The sequence below is a fragment of the Corvus kubaryi genome, unplaced genomic scaffold, assembly GCF_017639235.1.
Source record: "Corvus kubaryi isolate FWS band 111438036 unplaced genomic scaffold, C.kubaryi_AGA036_p1.0 37396, whole genome shotgun sequence".
Taxonomy (NCBI): domain Eukaryota; kingdom Metazoa; phylum Chordata; class Aves; order Passeriformes; family Corvidae; genus Corvus; species Corvus kubaryi.
The window spans coordinates 31,189,033-31,207,837 of NW_024581135.1; positions in this window are offsets into that span (position 1 = coordinate 31,189,033).

Below are 18,805 nucleotides of genomic sequence, written 5' to 3' on the forward strand. Positions count from 1 at the left end.
CTCAGAATAGTTTGCAAGCCAGAATTTTCACAGTATTTACTTTCGACCTTACTCTACGCATAGGCAGTGAATCCCAAATACACAGCAAGATGCAGTCTGTCTAAAAGGTGGACCATCTGAATATGAAGGAACACCACACATTCAAAAAGATAAGCTCACACCCTGAAGAAGAGCATTAAGAAGGAGCAGGACAGGCACTGGCCATTCCTGCACTTCTAACTTCCCAAGGCTGTCAGAGGTGTGGCCAAGAGCAGGTGCCTATTGCCAGGGGGAATGACCACATGATGAAAGGAAACTACAGGAATTTAAACAAGACATTTCCCCCAAAGCCACGAGGTCACAGTGGAAGGAGCAGCTGGTTTCTCATATGCAAGAAAGGTACCTGAGAGCCTCTCCACTCTTTTTCCCATTGTGGTCAAGTGAGGCAGAAGCCTGTTCTGAGCCAGCTCCTTGTGGCCTCAAGTGACCCTAGGAGGGAAAGCTGATGGGAAGGAGCCTAGCTAGACAGAGCTTGCCAGTGGGTGCAGTCACTGAGAAATTCCATGTTGGATTGAGTCCTTGACTGTCTGCCAGGGATCCGGCATGCCTGGACACTGCCTCAGACATGTACAGTGCTGAGAAACTTTGGCCATTGGGAAACAAGACTGATGCAGTAAGAGATGCTATAGTTCTCTGCTTCCAATTTGTTTGAGTCCTCTACATCCAACTTGATTTGCATAGAACAAATATTCTTCTGAGAACACTGATGAATTCTTCCTAGCTGAGACAAACTATTTATATAAATTGTATTGTTCTGGCATAATCCAGCTACTAAAACACATTTTATTCCTTTTATTATATATGATATGTACATACTATGCAACTCCTGATTAGTAACACGAAAACAGTATCTAAGATTGATGTCTGCTATAAACCTTTATTTCCATTTGCCATTTTGGGATCATCATTCTATAAAACATACACATGCTTTTAGGCTGGAAGCATTTTTGTTTATATGGCATGAATTGTGTTTCTGAATCATAAAATCCTATGAGGAAACCTCAATTTCTGCTATAATTGTTTCCACTTCAAAAACTAAGTCATTGCCAATATATAAACATTCACTCTGACTTTGGTGAGTGACTTTGGTATTGCCTTGTATTATGAAATAAAACCTGGTGTGTTTGGTACGTAAACAATTCAATTTCAAATATGGGACAGCATCATATTCCCCAAACACTGGATTACTGGAGACCAAACTGAAATCCCCACCTGAATTATCTTTACATTTGAATTAAAATTTATCTCCTTAGGAAGACACAGTAACAAAGAATGGAAAACCAGCATTGCATCTAATTTTTACTTTATTAAAAATCAATACACATTAGTTTGTATCTGGGATTTTATGACCATTCTTTACGTGCCCTATCACATTAGTTCTACAAATCTGGGGACTTTTGATTGCTCTCCTTGTGCATAAATTATAACTCCTGTCTTGGAAAAAACCTCAGGAGCAGAACCAGTATTAGAGAGCTGCCTACTGATTCAGTAAAACTTTTATTTGCTCTACAGGTCCTCCACACACAGCAAGTGTAACCATATGATTAGTCTCCTCTTCTGGCAGTCTCACAAATTGCAGCCGAAAAGGAGCAGAAAGTTCTTTGCTACCCATACTCTGGAACACGTCATGTCACTACACAGATTGATTTGGTCTGACTCTTCATGATCACATCTGTCCATCTTTGCTGGGGTGAAAAATATGATCCTGGAGAAAACCTATTGCTAAAACTGGAATAGAATGTCATATATGATGTAAATATTTCTGAGTTTAATCATGGTGGGTTGAAAGCTTTAACTTTTGGATGCTTAGAAAAGGCATTGTTTCCTTCATCAGAATGAGGAAGACTTCAGAAATTAGAGTGCACAAGTTTTTATAAAAGCATAGTCATTCATTTACCTTAACTATAGAGAGATGCAAATATTCTTTGTTCCTCTTTCTGATGAAAGAGGATGGATAGCTTCTTTTTTTGAAGCTTCTTTATTTACTGGCATCTCTTGTTTTCCGTGGCAGATGTTTCCCTGTCTATTTTTCATGGAAACACTTATTTTCTGCAGCTTGTTCTGTTTTGAATGGAAGACTGATGTGGAATTGTCTGTGACCAGCAGTCAGCAGCAGGAAGACCTTTTCTGCTTTCTCATGATCCATCTTGTAAATCAGACCTATTCATTACATTTGCAGACTAGAAGTGGGGAGACTGGAACTGAAGAAATTACGGATTAGGAGTTGAAACTAAAGATTGCGCAATTTGGTCTCAATTCTTAAAGAAGCAACATCCTCAAAACCAGATAACTGGGATGATGAAATTCCTGCAGAGTTTATTTCTTAGGTTTATGCTACAAAACCAGTCATTAAGGTGTATTGCTATCCTGGTGAACCTTTGCTACCTGAAAAAAAGAGCAATTTTAAAAATAAGGCAGGCAGAGTTGTGAAGAGCTGGGTAAAAAAAATAAGGTTTTGTAGTAGAAATGCTCTAACTATACTGGCAGAGTGTATAAATCGCTAGCAAGAGCCTTGAGGGCTGGCAATTAGTCTATATATGAGTACATCACTTACAGTTGTCCTTAAATAGCAGCAGAGAATGAGTACAAAAAACACACAGGCAACGTTTCCCACCTAATACTGCACAGGAAAGTGATCTCAGCCTTCTTACAGTAAAGGTTTCGATGAAGGAAAGCAATTGGCTGTTCCTGTGCTGAGAGCAGACAGTGAGCAAGGAAAAGCAAATGCAACAAATCAGCAAGATGTTGAAATAACCTTTCCAGTGGGGAAAGAATGTGACATAGAACAAGTTAAACTGAGTAAAAGTATCTGTTGCATGTTCATTCTTGGTAGTGGGTGGTTAAAGCTAAAGGGCTAAAAGCATCCTCGACTCAAAAGTAACTCTGGTTGTCAGCAAGCATGAAAGGGCAAAAAGCTGCACAGCCCAGAAAAAGCCAAGCCACGTGTCGCACCTGAAGCCCAGCCTCACAGCCTCACAGCCTTAAACCAGCACATCCAAGACTATGGCAGGATAACTGCCCCAGCTCAGACCAGAAGCAGCACAGCTGAATTCCTGCTGGGCTGTGCCCAAACCCTGCCTTCTGGCTGCCTGAGGACAGAGCTGTTCTTTGTCCTCCTACACTTCATTTGCTTGTCTGGAACCCCACATGGGTCACAGTGTTCTGACTGAAGATGCATCCTAACTCTCTGAAGACCTCTGGAAAATCCTCTCAGTGTAAACACGCTGAGCATTAAGGGCCAGGATAGGTGCCTGTCTCAGGACAACTGTTATGATTAAAACACTTAGGGATGTTCTTCAGCATTCATTTGGGTTGATGTGGAAGCTTCTAAATCCCATTATCACAGGAAGGCTTGGGAGGCAGGACATAATTTTTACTGCAGGACTGGTCTCCTCTGTACTCTATTGCATCACTTCCCTGTTTTGCATGTAGGACACACCCTACACACCAAAACATATTGGTTTGTTTTGGTTTGGGTTTTTTTTAATGGAAAAGAGATAGGAAAAAGTATACCCATTAGAGGGTCATCTGTCATTGCCTGGGTAGCACAGCCCAAAAGTGAAAGCAGAATGTTTACATTAACTGAGTCTTTCACTATTTTTAGAAAATGGGCTATTGGAATTCACATCCTCTGTAGACTGTTGCAGGGAAAGATACCATGAAGTCTAAACCAAAGTACTATTCACAGTAAAAAGGGCTATTTTGATTGTGTTCAGCACTTTCCATGTTTATAGGGATGGTTGGATCACATTAGTTACTTAATAGTATAAAGCTGAGCTGGAATTTAATGTGTCTGGAGGGATTTCTGGTTTCCTTGAAGTGCCAAGTATATTCACTCTTTAAAATTGAAAAAAAGGAGAATGACATTCATGATCCTATTGGGATCATGGGTCTTATTCAACACAGTTTTTCTGATGGCAATCCACCACTTCAGCTTGAGTTACTCTGTTCTCTATAGTGATGCTTCATGCTCACTTGTCACTTCAAAGAGTCTGAGCCATATTTTAAGGCTGGGGAGAAGACAAGTACATTGCTTGGGTTTGGAAAGTGTGCCAGACTGCAGACCGGTACTTCTGTGGTGTGGATGGATGGATGGATGGATGGATGGATGGATGGATGGATGCAAGGCTTTTTCTGTGACCCAGCCGCCTCATGGCTGTCATCTCTGCAGCAACATTAGAAATGTGACCATCCTCCACTGATTCGCTAATGTTAACAAAGGAGGAACTGTCCCTACCACATAAAAAGCATTAAGCCCACTTTCACCAAATTACAAGTAAATGTGAAATCAGACCAGGGGAAACACAAATGCACAGCATAGACCCAAATTATGGGCCACTTAATGACTGTCAGCTCTATGACTCTCATTGATGGTTTCCAACAAATGCCTTTTTTCTTACTCAGTGAGCTACTCTGATTAATTAGGAAAAGGCTAATAAAATTAGTATCGTGATTTAAACATCTTTCAAAATAGCATGTGATTTGGTCAGTCACACATCGTTTGAATAAATGCAAAAAATAATAAAGTCTACAGTATTTCTTTCATAAACTACATTACATTATTTTAATGCTATCTTTAATCATTTGTGACTTTTACGTAAATTAATCTACAAACAGTGGTACACATGTAGATTGTGCTGGTTTTTCATTCATAGTCCACATGAGATAGCATCACAGAAAACAGGATAATAGACTACAGTTTTTAAAAGTAGGCACCCGTTGTGCATTCCCCACATTTCTTTTATATTTTTATTTTGTTAGCCTGATGTTTTGTCCCCTGAGGAATCTGTTTTATTACATTAATCAGGGAATGGTTGCCTTAGTCAGACAGAGAGGTGTGGAATGACTCTCTCCTATTTCTCTTCCAGTGGGGAGGAAAGGAAGCAAGCACACACAAGTATGAAGTTTGTTTTCATTTCTTCTGACCCTCTTTCTGCTAGTTAACAGGTTTTGTTTTTATGTATGCATAAGGCAAGAGATAAGAGAATTAAAGTCCTGAACTTTGAAGCCCTTGACTACTGAGAATTGGTGAAAAATATATTAAAGATAAAGAAGCTTGGATTTGCAGTATAACTCAAATCCTTTATAAAATATTTTTAGAATGGGGAAATAAATGAAAAACTAAGGAAAAAATAAGATACATTTGATAATAAAACACAAATATTTAAATTTATGATCTTTCAATGCAGCATTCAAGAACTCTATACCAGGAGTGACAAAATCTGTGCCACATCATTCAAGGCATGACCAGAGTTGGTAATTAGTTCGCCTAAAAAACAAGTGTCCTTTGACTTTACTTTTAAAGAGTGCTGGGCAATGTACTTCAGACTTGGATCATTTTACTGGGTTAAATTTATTTATAACATACGCCTTCATAGATAATTTTTTTCTTAATACATAATGGGAAATGATTTATGAAATATTTATGTGTTTTTATGGTACTAACTGAGGTTCAAGCAAGGATTTCTTGCAGATAGGGATTTTTACCTTACTGTGCTTTAATGGAGGCAGTCTGTTTAATGTGCAGAGAGAGATATTTTCAGTAAAACTGAGACAAAAGGGAGCAGTACATGCCCAGACCAGAAATATATTTCATATGCTATATATATTGCAGTTCAAATTGCAACTTCTTATTTTGGCAATTACTTTTCAGTTTTTTAAGCATGTTCTTCTTTTAAAATTCATGTTAGAAGCCTGCTTTACCCTTATTGATCCATTTTTGCTCTTTAATCTTTCACCTTTTTATTTTATTATGTTAAAATGTACAGCTAAAGATACCCTCCCAAGCTTTTTCTTCATCACTGACATATATACTTAGATATACTTGGGATTCACCCTGCTCAAAAGCATATACTCTGAGATCTTACTTATCAGCACCTCAGAATGTATCAGCAAATCCTGTCCCTGACTTCTCAAACAGGTTATCTGTATTGGATCCATATGAATGCAGGTTCACACCTCTATCAGTCAAAGCCGACATCTCCAAGGTTGTATAGGCTAAAGTAGTTGAGTCTCTTAGGAGTTCTTTGCTTGCTAAAAGCAATCCAGACTGTGAAGTACTTTTCCCCCTGATTGCATGACTAGAACTCCCTTGTGAGTTGGAAGCTCCTGTGAAGGTATTTAAAAATATATTTGTAACAGGTTCGGTTTGTAACTGGGCGGAAACACCAATTTAGTGTAGTGGTTTGGTCCAAGATACTCATTACTGTTTATCTTCTGTGAGATAAGAATTAGGAGAAACGCAAAGCAGGCACCAAACTTGAAGGAATATAAAGAAGTTTATTAACAGACCTAAAAGAAGAAAAAAAAACCCTCACACCTTCAGAACTCTTCTCCTCTCCCCACCTTCCTCCCTTCTCCCACTGACAATGTAAAAAGACAGCCCTTGAGATGTTCAGTCTGTTTACCACTTCCATAATAACCTTGTTCAGTCCATTTAGGAAGAGGAGTCTCTCTTGCCCATGCTATGAAAACAGTATCACAAGGAGCCAGCCGCCCGGGTTGGTTCTCTACTCGCAAGTGAGTCCCTTCCCCGACTTGCAGCTTTTTCCACAACTGCTTTCGAGGGTCTACTCTTGAAGTTTTTTGGGGTACGATTTTAAGGTTGAGCTGTTCAAAAGTTCTCTTCACCCATCTCTGGGAGCATTTCATGTCTAGGAACAGAGGCCCTTCTCCTTCCCTGGGAGCAAAGGGTCTTCCTCATCTTCATCTCTAGGACTATCTCTGGGAGCATCTCTAGGAACTGTGGTTTTCTCCTTTCCCATTTGGAAAAAAAGTCCTCATCACTTCCATCTCTCCCTGTTCAAACTTCTCATGAAATTACAGCTGCTTCAGCATCTGCCTATCTCAGCGCAGGTGCTTTTGCTCACAAGTACAAGTTGAACGCTCCACCCCCCATGCGTTCATGAAATTACAACGGGTACTCTGATACATCATAGCTTTACAACAGAATTTCAGCTTTAAGCATCTCCTCTTTCTCCTCCCTCAGGTTTTCAGCTCTTCACAGCACTAAAAGGGTTAATCTCACCTAGGCCTTGCAGATGGAATGTGTCTTATTGCAGTGGGGGGGGGGGAGCCAAGCCACTCTGGCTGTCCACAGCAGGGCTGTGGGGAGTTCCATGGGTGGAACAGAGCCCATTGGCTCCAGGGTGGCTGTGGCCCGTCCTGGCCAGGCCCAAGCAGGGCCTGGCTGGGCCCACTGGCCCCTGCACGGGGCCTGCAGCCACCTGTCCCAGCAGCGGAAACGAGACAGGGCTGTGGGGGGGTTTGTCTATTCTTAAGTGTGGATCACAGAGGCGGTCACAACTTTAAGTGGCTTAAAGAATTGTCCATATTCAAACTGGCCAGCTGATAGGTTCTATCAGGTCATAGAGGAAGCTGTAAGAAGAACATCACTTCCAAGACTCAGCTTGCTAACCTATGACAATATCTATTTTTTATATATCTATTCTGTGAAGGTATTTAAACCATGTGCATGCTCTTCCACCAAGAAAACCACCCCAACCAACCAACCAACCAACCAACCCACCCCAAAAAAACTCGAATCATATCTTGTTACTATATATTTCCTCGTGGATGGTCATGATAGATTGTGTCTTGGCTGCCTGGTTGTGTTCATACTACTACTGCTTTCATTTATCTAGAGTTATTATTCATCTCACAAAGTTGTGAGAGAAATAAAATTGTCATTAAAAGGTAAAAATGAAGACTAGCTTTAACTCAGAGGACAGAACAGAAAGAGAAGACAAGCTGTAATCCAAGTGCCTGGAATCCTCTTTAGGTACCATTACTGCTTCAAACAGTTGAACAACGTGATTTAAAATAAATTAATAGGATAGGTTTTTTTGTATGGATATTACTGATCTCTGAGATTAATCTCTGATCTCTAAGATCTCTGTTTCATTTTGGGAGGAAATTATAGACTGGAGAACCCAAATATCTACTTTGTGAAATAATTTTCTGCTGTGGTAGCAGAAGAAAGGACAGAGTGAGTGTTCCCCTGCATGTGGAAAGGTCACAGTAGGCAAATAAATCTTATCACCTACAGCTCCTACACTGAAATGGTTTATTCTTAATGAGTCCGCAGTTTGCAGGTTTAACACTTGTATAGAACTGTCAACAAATAATATCCCTGACACTATTAGCTACTGAATTTGACTCTTAAAAAAATGCAGTGAAATGTAGAAAAAAAACATGTTTTAATTAAATTAGCACTCATTAGCAACTGGAGGATGTCTAGAGAAACTAAAATTGCAATGAAGTACCATTTAGAGAAGAGGCTGTGAGAGTGATCTAACCAACTGCACATAAAAATGTAACATTTTGGCCCTTCAAATGCTCTGGAAATAGGCAGATATATTCAGTTCTGATTACAGCATTAAAGTTTACAGCATGATCCTGATAAAACTATCACAGATTTACACCAGAAGTGGAATGAAGCAATTCTGCTCATTTAATTAGGCAAATGAATTGCAGTGAGTACTTGGGGAAGTTTCTGCAGAGTGTGATGATATTCCTGGGATAGAGCGTTCACCAGCAGAAGCCACCCTGCGTTTTATCCCAGCACTGCCAAAAAGGGGCTGTGTGAGAGGCACGGGCCAGTAGGCAGCACATTTCTGTCCCAAATACAAAATCCAAGAACAGTCAGCAACTGATACAACAGCCATTGTCTATTACCTCTTTTTAGTGCTCTGCAGATGGACAGAGATGATTCCCATCCTAAGCACTTCTTTGCCATCTCCGTAGCTCCTACCCATGTATCCAGTGGATAACTTCCCCATTGCTCCCAGGAGTCTGGCACAGAGATCTTTGCCAGGTGCTTTCACATCTACCTGTGTGAGACTTCCTTGGCTGATTTAAGTCAAGAAATTCAGGGTGATGAAGCTGCCTTCCATGTGATCGCCTTGTTTTAAGGAAAGCAAGAAACTCCCAGCTTCATGACCTATTCAGTTATGCAAGGCAACAGTGTATGCTGATCCACGCTCATCTCTCTGGCTGCCAGGCACCTGGATAGAAACACAGCTGCTGTGAAAAATTCCAGGATCATGCCAAATGTAGCTGTCCTATGCATGTCTCTGAACAAAATACTACCCAAATGAATAATGGATCACCTTTTCAGCTAGCAGCCTTGTCATGCAAGTTGCTGGAGACCCCAGATGAGGCACTGCTTTACCAAAGAGGCTCTTAAACCAGATTTGAAACGGTCTGATGTTGCTAAGTGTTGCTGGTAGCAATTCAGTATTCAGTGGCCATAATGGAAAAGCAGGATACAGAACAAACTCAGGATCCATGGAATGATCAGTGCACCCCATGAGACCTCAGAGGTGGCTGAGAAGATACATGAGGTTTAACTGGGCACTTTAAAACACCAGCTCAAGCAGAAAATCATGCACAAGTTTCATAGGTGAAAGCAGGCTCTCTGACTTCTAAACAGGGGGCCTGCAAACACAAGCAGCTTCAGTGTCACTCAGACTGGCAGGCAGTGTTGCAACCCAGAAAATTCAAGTGCCTTGAGTTGAGCAGGTGAATAACCCACACCATGTCTGTGGGCACCAGGAACAGATGCCCAGCCCTGGGGTATTGACAGCTCTGCAAGTCCAGGCTCCATCTCTCATACTGGCCAAAGCTGTCATCTGAATGTGCTTCCAGCCTTTAAGGGAATTGCACTTTTAAGCCTTACTTTTATAGCTCAAAAATATAAAATCTCTGTCACACACAAACTAGTGAGAAGAAGCAATGAGCCAAATTTCCTATAAACATGCCAGCTATTGTTCTTTTCTTATACTATTGTTCATTAGAGTTGGCACAGATTATCTGGGGAACTGGATGACACTATTGCACATTATTTGTCACATACCCAGCACTCAGCAATGTGCTCACTGATACAGTCAGTGAATCCCATGTTCACCAATTCCTGTAAAGAAAACTCACTCAGGTCAGCTTGTAATTCTCTCAATAAAAATTTTTCCCATCAAGATCCCATTCTCTCCTTAAAGCTTTTTACTAGCTATAAACCATGGATTATTCCAGAGTCATCACAGGACATGGTTGTGTCCACAAATCTATCTTTCCTAATATCTTTTTCTGTCTCATTTTTGGATTTTGCTGCTAGATGTCACCAGTATGTGACAGCATTCAGTCTGAAATGGGGGAGGAAAAAATGCCCTGTTCTCTCATCTTGGAGTTTGAGCAGGTCCTACAAGTGCCCTCAATGGTCCAGTTATCATTTGCTGTGTGTAAAGCCTCTTAATCTCTTCTCTGATTGTAACAGTGTGGGGAGGCCAGTAACTGTATTTGCACACACCAGTGTCTTGCAGGGTGATTTCAACACAAGTAATGCACAGGATTAAAGAAATGCTATTTTTCAAAACCAAAGGCAAACAAATACTGTGTCTTGCTCTACCACTGGTGGCTGGATTATCCATTTTACATGTTTACAGTTTGTTATTCACATTTCTTTGAGCTCTTAACAAAACAACAAACTGGAGATGAACATGTGGATTTTGTCATGAATGGAAGATGAATGTGTAGATTTTTTCATCCCTACTGAAATCCCCTATACATAAAAGAAATCAGCTAAAAAGAATCCTGATTTAGAGGTTTTAGATTGTAGCCAAGACTTCTCTCAGCTCTAGGACAAGATTAAAAGAAAATAAGTATCTAATTGGCTGCACTAAACCACTTAAGTTTTATAAACAATAAAAATCATCCTAGATGGCAGGTTTAGTTTTTTTGAGGTTTTTTGGTTTTGTTTTTCATTTTTCTAAGTTAAAGAATAAAGCTGAAGTATCCAGTTTGCTAGTAAAATACAGTTAATAGAGTGTATTTTTATATTATCAAACTCAATGCAATAACTTAAAGTGCGAATTAAGTAAAGCACAAAGATGAGCATAGATGAAAAAAGATTGAATTCACTGTTTCAGGATATTTTGTAAAAGGGATCTGTTTATATCCTGAGCTTTCAATACGAGTCTTTGCTAGGAGGTGGTCTGGGGTGATTTGTGTCCCTTAAAGCAATTTTAGTGGAAGTTGCAATATATGCAGGATTCTGGGGATGAGGAGGATTTCCTGCTTATTAGATGTTGCATTTGGTCTCAGCAACCCAAGCTAGCACAATGTGCCTCATCTTTCCCATTGCTGGATCTGGCCTCCTACACAGTCAGGACAATTATGGGGTTTGTTTGTTCAAATTCTTGCTCGTTGCCACAGGGTCTGACCCTCTTCTATGAGACTGACATGTTTAGGGAGGAACTCCATCAAAAGAAACTTGAATGTTTATGCATATATACTCATAAAAAGCTTTAGTGGCCAGAAAAGTGTTTTATATTTACTCAGTTTGCCAGTCTTCTATGAAAGCCAAAAGGATCTGAAATTGAACGATCTGAATTCAAATAAAAGCCATTAATGTATCCAAGAACTGCTGGATGTTGAAGCAGAAAATCATAGCTCTGCTTGATAATTATGTCTTTCAGAAAATAGACACTATGTTTTACTGAGCTGTGGTTGACAGAAATAATTGCTATCGTGAATATATGCAGCCTCTCACAAATACATTTCCTTATGCTTTTATCAAACTTTGAGGAAAAGACTTTCCTGACCAACAGTGCTTATAGCTGTAAGTGCTCATGTAGCTTAAATAAGATTAATTGAAAGTTTTAAGAAAGTTTAATTGAATCTACAGACTTAAGACCATGGAGTCACTATATTTAGCACAAGGATAAAATCCACAACTCCCTTTTGTTCAAATAAAACTGATTTACAAAAGAGAAATAGACCTTTTAAGATCCCTTACTCACATGAGTAGCACGCGTGCAAGCGGACAGGCCTTTTGTTTATTCTAGTCTGCAATGGAAAGCACTCAGAATTTAAGGATGTGCTTCCAAACTGACCCCTAAGCCAAAGCCATTTGCCTCAGTCCTCCAAATGCTGCTAGTGTGAGTTGTGCCAGTAAAAAAACACTAAGCAAGAGAAAAAGCTGTAAGTGGCTGCAGTTCACAACATGGGACACTCTAGCTGAAGACAATAAACACTAGCCTATTTTACAAATAGGAACATGTAAATTTAAAAACCTTGTTTCATTAACAAAGGAACTCAATTAAGCACAAGAATTACTTTGGCTTCTGAATAAGCAAAACAAAACACAGGAAAGGAAGCCAGTCTTCAAACAAAACACACCGAAAGAATGAGACACCACACCAGGCTGTCAGCAAAGCACAAAAAGATTTTTGAATTACTCTCTAGAGTGATACATGTGACTTTCAAAGCATGTACACCAGGTCTATCAACTTGCAAATATGCACGTGTTAGAGATGGCCATGTCAGCTAAGGGTAAACAAAAGCATTCAGAACATACATCTCATGAGTATTTTCCAGTAAGTACAGCTGAGGGGAAAGTCAAATAGTTAAATAAATAAATAAACAACTCAAATGAAATCTGAGAAATAAAATGGAACAGGCTTATTATGCATCCTTCTTGATTTTTCCCTTAAACAGTTTTCTACAGGCCAACAAATTATAAACATGCAAATTCTCATACTATTATCTATTTCTTTATAAACAATAGCCCAAATACCAGTGAAATAACTGTGTACATTTATAGATAACATTCTTTGGCCACATTAGAAATTGTCTACAGACAATTTTGACATCTGCATTTGTGTCCAAAGCAGAGACAAGGCCCTATTTGGGCTTTCCATCTGCATAGAAATACTGCAACAAGCAACCTGCAGTACAAATACTCTCACAGCCTGATTATTACAAATTTTTTTTCTTCATTTTTGACAGACTAGAGCTGGTGACCATCCCCACAAAGATGCCCAATCCCCACTTGAGACGCAACCACAAACAGAGCCAGGTTTAAGTTTGTGAGTTGAAGATGAGGGTGTTTTATTTCTGGTGCTGAAGTATAAAAATAAGATAACATACCAAAAAATACAACAAGTTTTAAGTGCTTTACTCCTCATTCCTCCTCCCTGGCCCTGAGACCAATGCAAAGGTTACCCCACCTGCTGAGACATTTACCCCTTGGTCACCCCATGTAGTAAGGCTCATTCCCTACTTACCCATTGGGGAGTATGGCACAGGCAGTGTTTAGTGTTTCCCTAGCTGCAGTCTGTGACTTTTCTGTCTCATTCCTTGGCTTTAAGAGTCTGGCCCTGTCCTCCCTGTAACATTTGCCCCCGAGGGAGCTGAAGGCAGCAATGAGATGCTCTCTGCCTTCTGCTCTCTGTGGTGAGCAAACCCATCTCCCTCAGCCCCTCTGTACGTGGACATGGTCCAGTCAAAACCATCTTGGGGGAGCTCTGCTGGATCCCCACCACTTGTCAGCATCCCTCCTGTCCTGGGATGCCCCAAACAGGACACACTACTTATGATGTGACTCCACGAGTGCCACGTGGAAAGGAGCAATGACTTCCCTCAACTGGCTGGATATGTCTGGACTCCAAATATTGTCTGTTTTAGACTCCTTGAGGATCTGGGAGTCAACCTGGGTTACAGCCCAGCCTCTGTGTTCTCAGCTTTTCTTTCAGTGTGTCTTCCAGCATTTTGTAAAAAAAGAGAAGCTTCTCCCTATCTGCCTTCCACCTTGGGGTTTCTGCATTTTTTTTCTTCCTCCAGCCTGACCTCTAGCCTATCTCTTCTAAAGTCATTCCCCAATGACAGTAATTTTTAGCTTTCATCTATCTGACAGAATCCCAGTCTCATCACATTCTTTGTAGTCATGCTGTGTAGCCCAGAAATTGTAAATGACTGACGTACTTGCTTTATGGCCACATGTCACATGTTTGTGCTAAAGCATGGAAGAACTTAGTTCAAAATCCAGACATAATAAAGGGGTTCCCAGTACAAAAGGATGTTTGTCAACAGTTTCCACACAGTCCCCTTGCATTAGAAACAGGAAATTCTGTGGTGTCTCAACTATTGCCATAAGAGTTTTCTAAGCTCCTAATTTTTAATACTCTTGGATAGTCACCAAGTTGCTATATTCATCCTGGCTGCAAACCACAGAAATTCCCTTAGTCTGATACATGTGTTTTTGTGTCAGTATGGAGTACCTTAGGAAAGAGTCATGTAATATAGGTACTGTGCTCATCTGTGGTGATGTTGCTCCAGAAAAGTCTTGCAACAGAAACGGATGAAATGCATCCATGTATTATTACACACAAAATACATCTCAGTTGTGCAGTAACTGCAGAAAAATGCAACTTTTTTGCAATGCATCCTTGCTATTGATACTGAGATCGGAACAAAATCTGTCCCCACTTAACAGCAAGGTTTTTCTTTACAAGCTAAAGCACATCTCTCCTAAATGCAGAAACACAGCTCTGCAAGATAATTGTAGTTTTCTTGTTAACATTGATGTGGCAAAAGCAATGTCCATGCACTCAGCCCTGGGCTGTGGACAGAAAGCCTAGCCCAGTGCCTGGCAGAACTTCCTTTTGTCCTGCATGGGATGAACATGCTAATCATGGTGTTATGATCCAGTTTTAAGGTTCTTAGAAATGCCTCTGCCTGAATTAAAGTGCAAACGAGACCATATGCCAGTGACAATAGTAAGGTTTTTATTTGATGGTAAATATGAGCAAGAGAGAGAAAGAAAGGAAAAGAAAAGAAAGGGGAAGGGGAAGGGAAGAAGTAAGTAGAAAACAGGTGAGGGGGACAGGAAGAGTGACAGGGACAGAAGAAGGAAAACATCACCACTCCGTGGATCCCAACGATGTTCGTTGATCCTCTCCAGCTGGTCTCTTGGTGGCGAAGGTCCCCCCAGAAGGCACAGAGTCCGATGGGTATATATGCCCAGGCTAGGTGGGCATGTCCGGGCATCTCCCCCTGGAGGTGGGGGGGCAGTCTCTCTCAGCAGACTCTCTGCAGTCCTGTGGGGCCAAGCCTCTCACGTGAATGTCCCGTGGATGTGCCCTGTGGGGATGGGGGTTCCATAGCTGGGCCAGTTTGTGTAACGGAGGATGGGTGTTCATTGCCTCTCACCAGAGGTTATGCCACACACCCAAAACCTCCTCCTCCCCCCTCGGTTAGGGGGGAAGTCTGTGTAAACCTGGCTTCTGTGAGCTGTGATCTCCCCCCATCCCAAACTCACCTGGGGATAGTTGCAGCTGGTGGCTTTGGCCTTTTATGGATGCATACCTTTCCCTCAGCCTGAGATGACTGAACAATAGATTTCCCTTTATCTAATCAACAGTTTGACTTTCAGTTCAAGGTCCCACTCTTCAGGGAAGCTTCTTTGGTTGTAGCTTCTTTATAAGGAGCAAAACTTTATATCAATGTTTGAGGCATGAACTACTTTCAGTCTCTGACACATGGTTATATAAATCTTACACGAGGTTTTGCAGGCTTTTTGGTACAATGCTGGCACTTTAAAGTGCTGCTGATGTTATCTTAAGCCACCAGAGTTTTCATTTATTTAGAAAACAGGCCTGCTTATTTATAATGCTGCTGGGGTTAAATTCTAGTTCAGACAGTCATGCTGGTTTCCTCCACCATTTGCCATATTAAGCTACTTTTGTCCATCGGCTACACCCGATACCTGTGCTCTAGTTTGAAAACTGTGAATATCCCCTTTATACTACCTGCTTTCCTGCTGTGCAGAAACAGAGTTGTTCACTCTTTTTCAGTGTTTCCTGCTCACAGACACAAGTGGGCCACCATTTGGGCCCGTACAAATTAGAAACACACATTTGGAGCAGAAGCCGCTCGTTCATCCGCGGGTGTTTGAGAAGTGGCTCTCTGGTTCACGTTTCGCCTGTTGTTTTGTAAAAGCAGCTGGCGAGGGACAGGACCCAGGCAATTTGCTGCTCAGTAATGAAGCCCCAAGAGGTCACATGACTCACGGCCTCCGCGTTCCTGCAGATGATTTCCATCAGCAGCCGGCAGGGATGTGCCCTAGGAAGGCTCCCAAACAGATGCTCCGCACAGGCTGTTTCTGCTGCTCCGGCACGTCTTTGCCTGGAAGGGCACTTTGGGCTGCACACGCCTGAAGGGGGAACAAGGGCAGGGGCGAGGCAGCTAGAACTTACCAAAGGCCCAGCAAACTTCTTTAGATCAATGGGCTGCAGATCTCACAGGCAAGGGAGAGGAAATCACAGGATGGCTTGGAGGGATTATTGGGCTGCTGGTTAGAATCAAACTTGCAGGGATATGAGGATTGTCATGAGAAAACTGCAGAACAGTGAAAGATTTCTTCATTGCATTAGTCAGAGTCAGAATGCCTGCGCTGCAAATTTTACTCTCCTTAATGCCAGGTTTGATTTTGGCTCATTTAGAAACACTCTCCACTTGTTACATATTTGAGGCATGAATATGTATATACATATATTTACACAAAAATGTTTTAAAAATATTTTTGTTTGACCTTTGCTATAAAATGAAGCTATAAAGCATCAGAACTGCACCTCAAGCTGAATGTTTTGGAGCAACCTAAACAAGCACAAGCAGAGATTAATGCAAGCTGCGGTTCTTCCTAAGGCAGTTTATATTCCTATTTTTTAAAAGCTAGCTTTCTTGCTTTGTTTAAATTTCCTAAATTGAAGTATTTTTTAACAGTTTTATAACATGAATATGATGCTTAAGTAATAGAAAAAAATAATTACTTTGCATTTGTTTACTTTGTTTACCATTACACTTTAGGCTAATCTTGCTAATTAAGTTTCAATAGCAGCAGCACTTTCAAAAGAATATGATACATGATTTAAATACCAATTGAAAGAACTAAAATTGTCAATATTACATTAGCTTTTATGCTTCCATCTATCAATATTAATTTGCTTCCTATTTTATCTAAGATTTACAACTAAAGTGGTACAATAGCAAATATTTGCCAGTACAAGTTTTTACAGTAAGGAAGAACATTTCACTCAGTTTTCTTTTCCCCAATGAGTTTTACTAGATGGTGCTTTTATGTTAGAATTGATAGCTCTAGCTTTAACCACCAGAAGGCAAAAACTGCTGCATTTAAATATGAGGCCAAAAAGTCAACAGACAAAGTCTCATTGGTATTGAATGATTTAGGATCAGCCTCATTCCCACCTTCCTGTAGACATTTGACAGCCTTAAATTTAATCAATATTGAGTAAGACTACTTTCAAGATTTGTTTCCTTAGATGCTTGTCTTTTTCCCAGGGACTCAAGCGCTGATTTAAGCCTGAACTATTTGAGGGCACTTGTTATTTGAAGGCTGCATTTGATTTTGTCTGCAGTTTCCCTATCTGCCTCATAAAGTAAATTAGAAACCTTCTCGTGTCTAATGAATTTATGGAAGGCCAGCTTACAGAAAGTTGCTATCTGCATGGCACCACTGTCATAATCTGGTTCATTTGGCAGTGCTGGTCTGGACAAGCCCTGGAAGAACTTGCCCTTTTTATGCAAAGCAACCTCTTTCTTCTAAGAGTTAAAGTTGAAAGACAGGTCAGTGTGGTCCAGACAATCTCTGTGTTATCACATGTCATTAATTATGCTTCATCCTTTATCTCCTGAGTGATACATTCATTAGGCAGAAGCATGTATTGCTTAATGAGATATTTTGACTTTATTACTCTTTCCCAACTGTTCAGGGAAATTTATATTTGTAAGTTTAAAGCACAGCCAAATTGACAGTGATAGACAGTTTGGCATTAGGCACTTTTTTCCAAGATTTAGTCCAACACTGTCTTATTGAATACAGCTGCAAAATTCAGATCTTACAGATGGTCACCACAATTCTCAGAGACTAGAAAGCCAAGACATTGGTGCCAGCTTATGTAATGACCCATAAAGTACTGACAAGTACAAGAAAATTCACGTGTCTTTACTGTGCCTTTTTTCCTAAGCAGGCGTGGTTGAAAGGCGGATTTTAACTGTGTGATGTTCTCTGAGAGGCATTACCCAAGATGGATGTGAGGGTATCCACTCTGGTCCTGTGCCTGGGAAGGAACAAAGCCAGACTCTTAATGACAGCTTTCCCATGGTGGTGGGAAAGAAGGACAGCAGGCAATCGTTACTAGCTTAATTTCTCTCCAGGACACTTTGACCTTCTCATGACAAATAATGGTAATTTTTTTAAAGCTGAACACATAAACACTGTTTTTATTTTCCATGGGCTGTTCTTCAGGGAAAGAAAAAAAAAACCGCAAGCCCAACAAAAATTAAGCTGCAGTCAGTAAACCAGTTTTTTTATTTCCCTTCTCTTTCTGCATGCATGGATCCTAGGACACATATTTCATGGAAGACCCAAACATAGCCTGTAATGGTTTGTAAAAACAAGGGGGGAGGTTTTTCCAAGGTTTCTCATTTTCCTTCACTACAGTTTGGAAACCATCTTCCAGTCCTAGTGGTCCCACTCCTTACCAGCCACTGACACCTTAACATGAAGCTGATTACTGAGTTTGATGTCACAAAGGGACAGTTCAAGGCTGACATAGAAAATAAGAACTAGAAAGGCATAAACCTGTGTTACAAGAGGCAGATCCTATTTTTACACAAAAGTAAGGGGTGCTGAAAATTTGAAAGGAACAGAACTTCCTCCTGACAAAATATAATGATCTAATTTTGTCTGATGCTTCTTTGAGGCATCAGCACCTCCCTGAGAAGGAGGAGGAAACTGCACAGTATTTTGAATGCAGATGATCCAGTAGGCAGTCTCCTACAACCCCCACAGAACACTTTCTCTAGATTTTCACTGAGCAAATTAGTATGAGTGTAGAATTTATTTCAACAAGATAAAATTATATTCCTTTTTTTGTGCAGTTGCAGAGATCTTGTTAAAAAATTCTGAGAA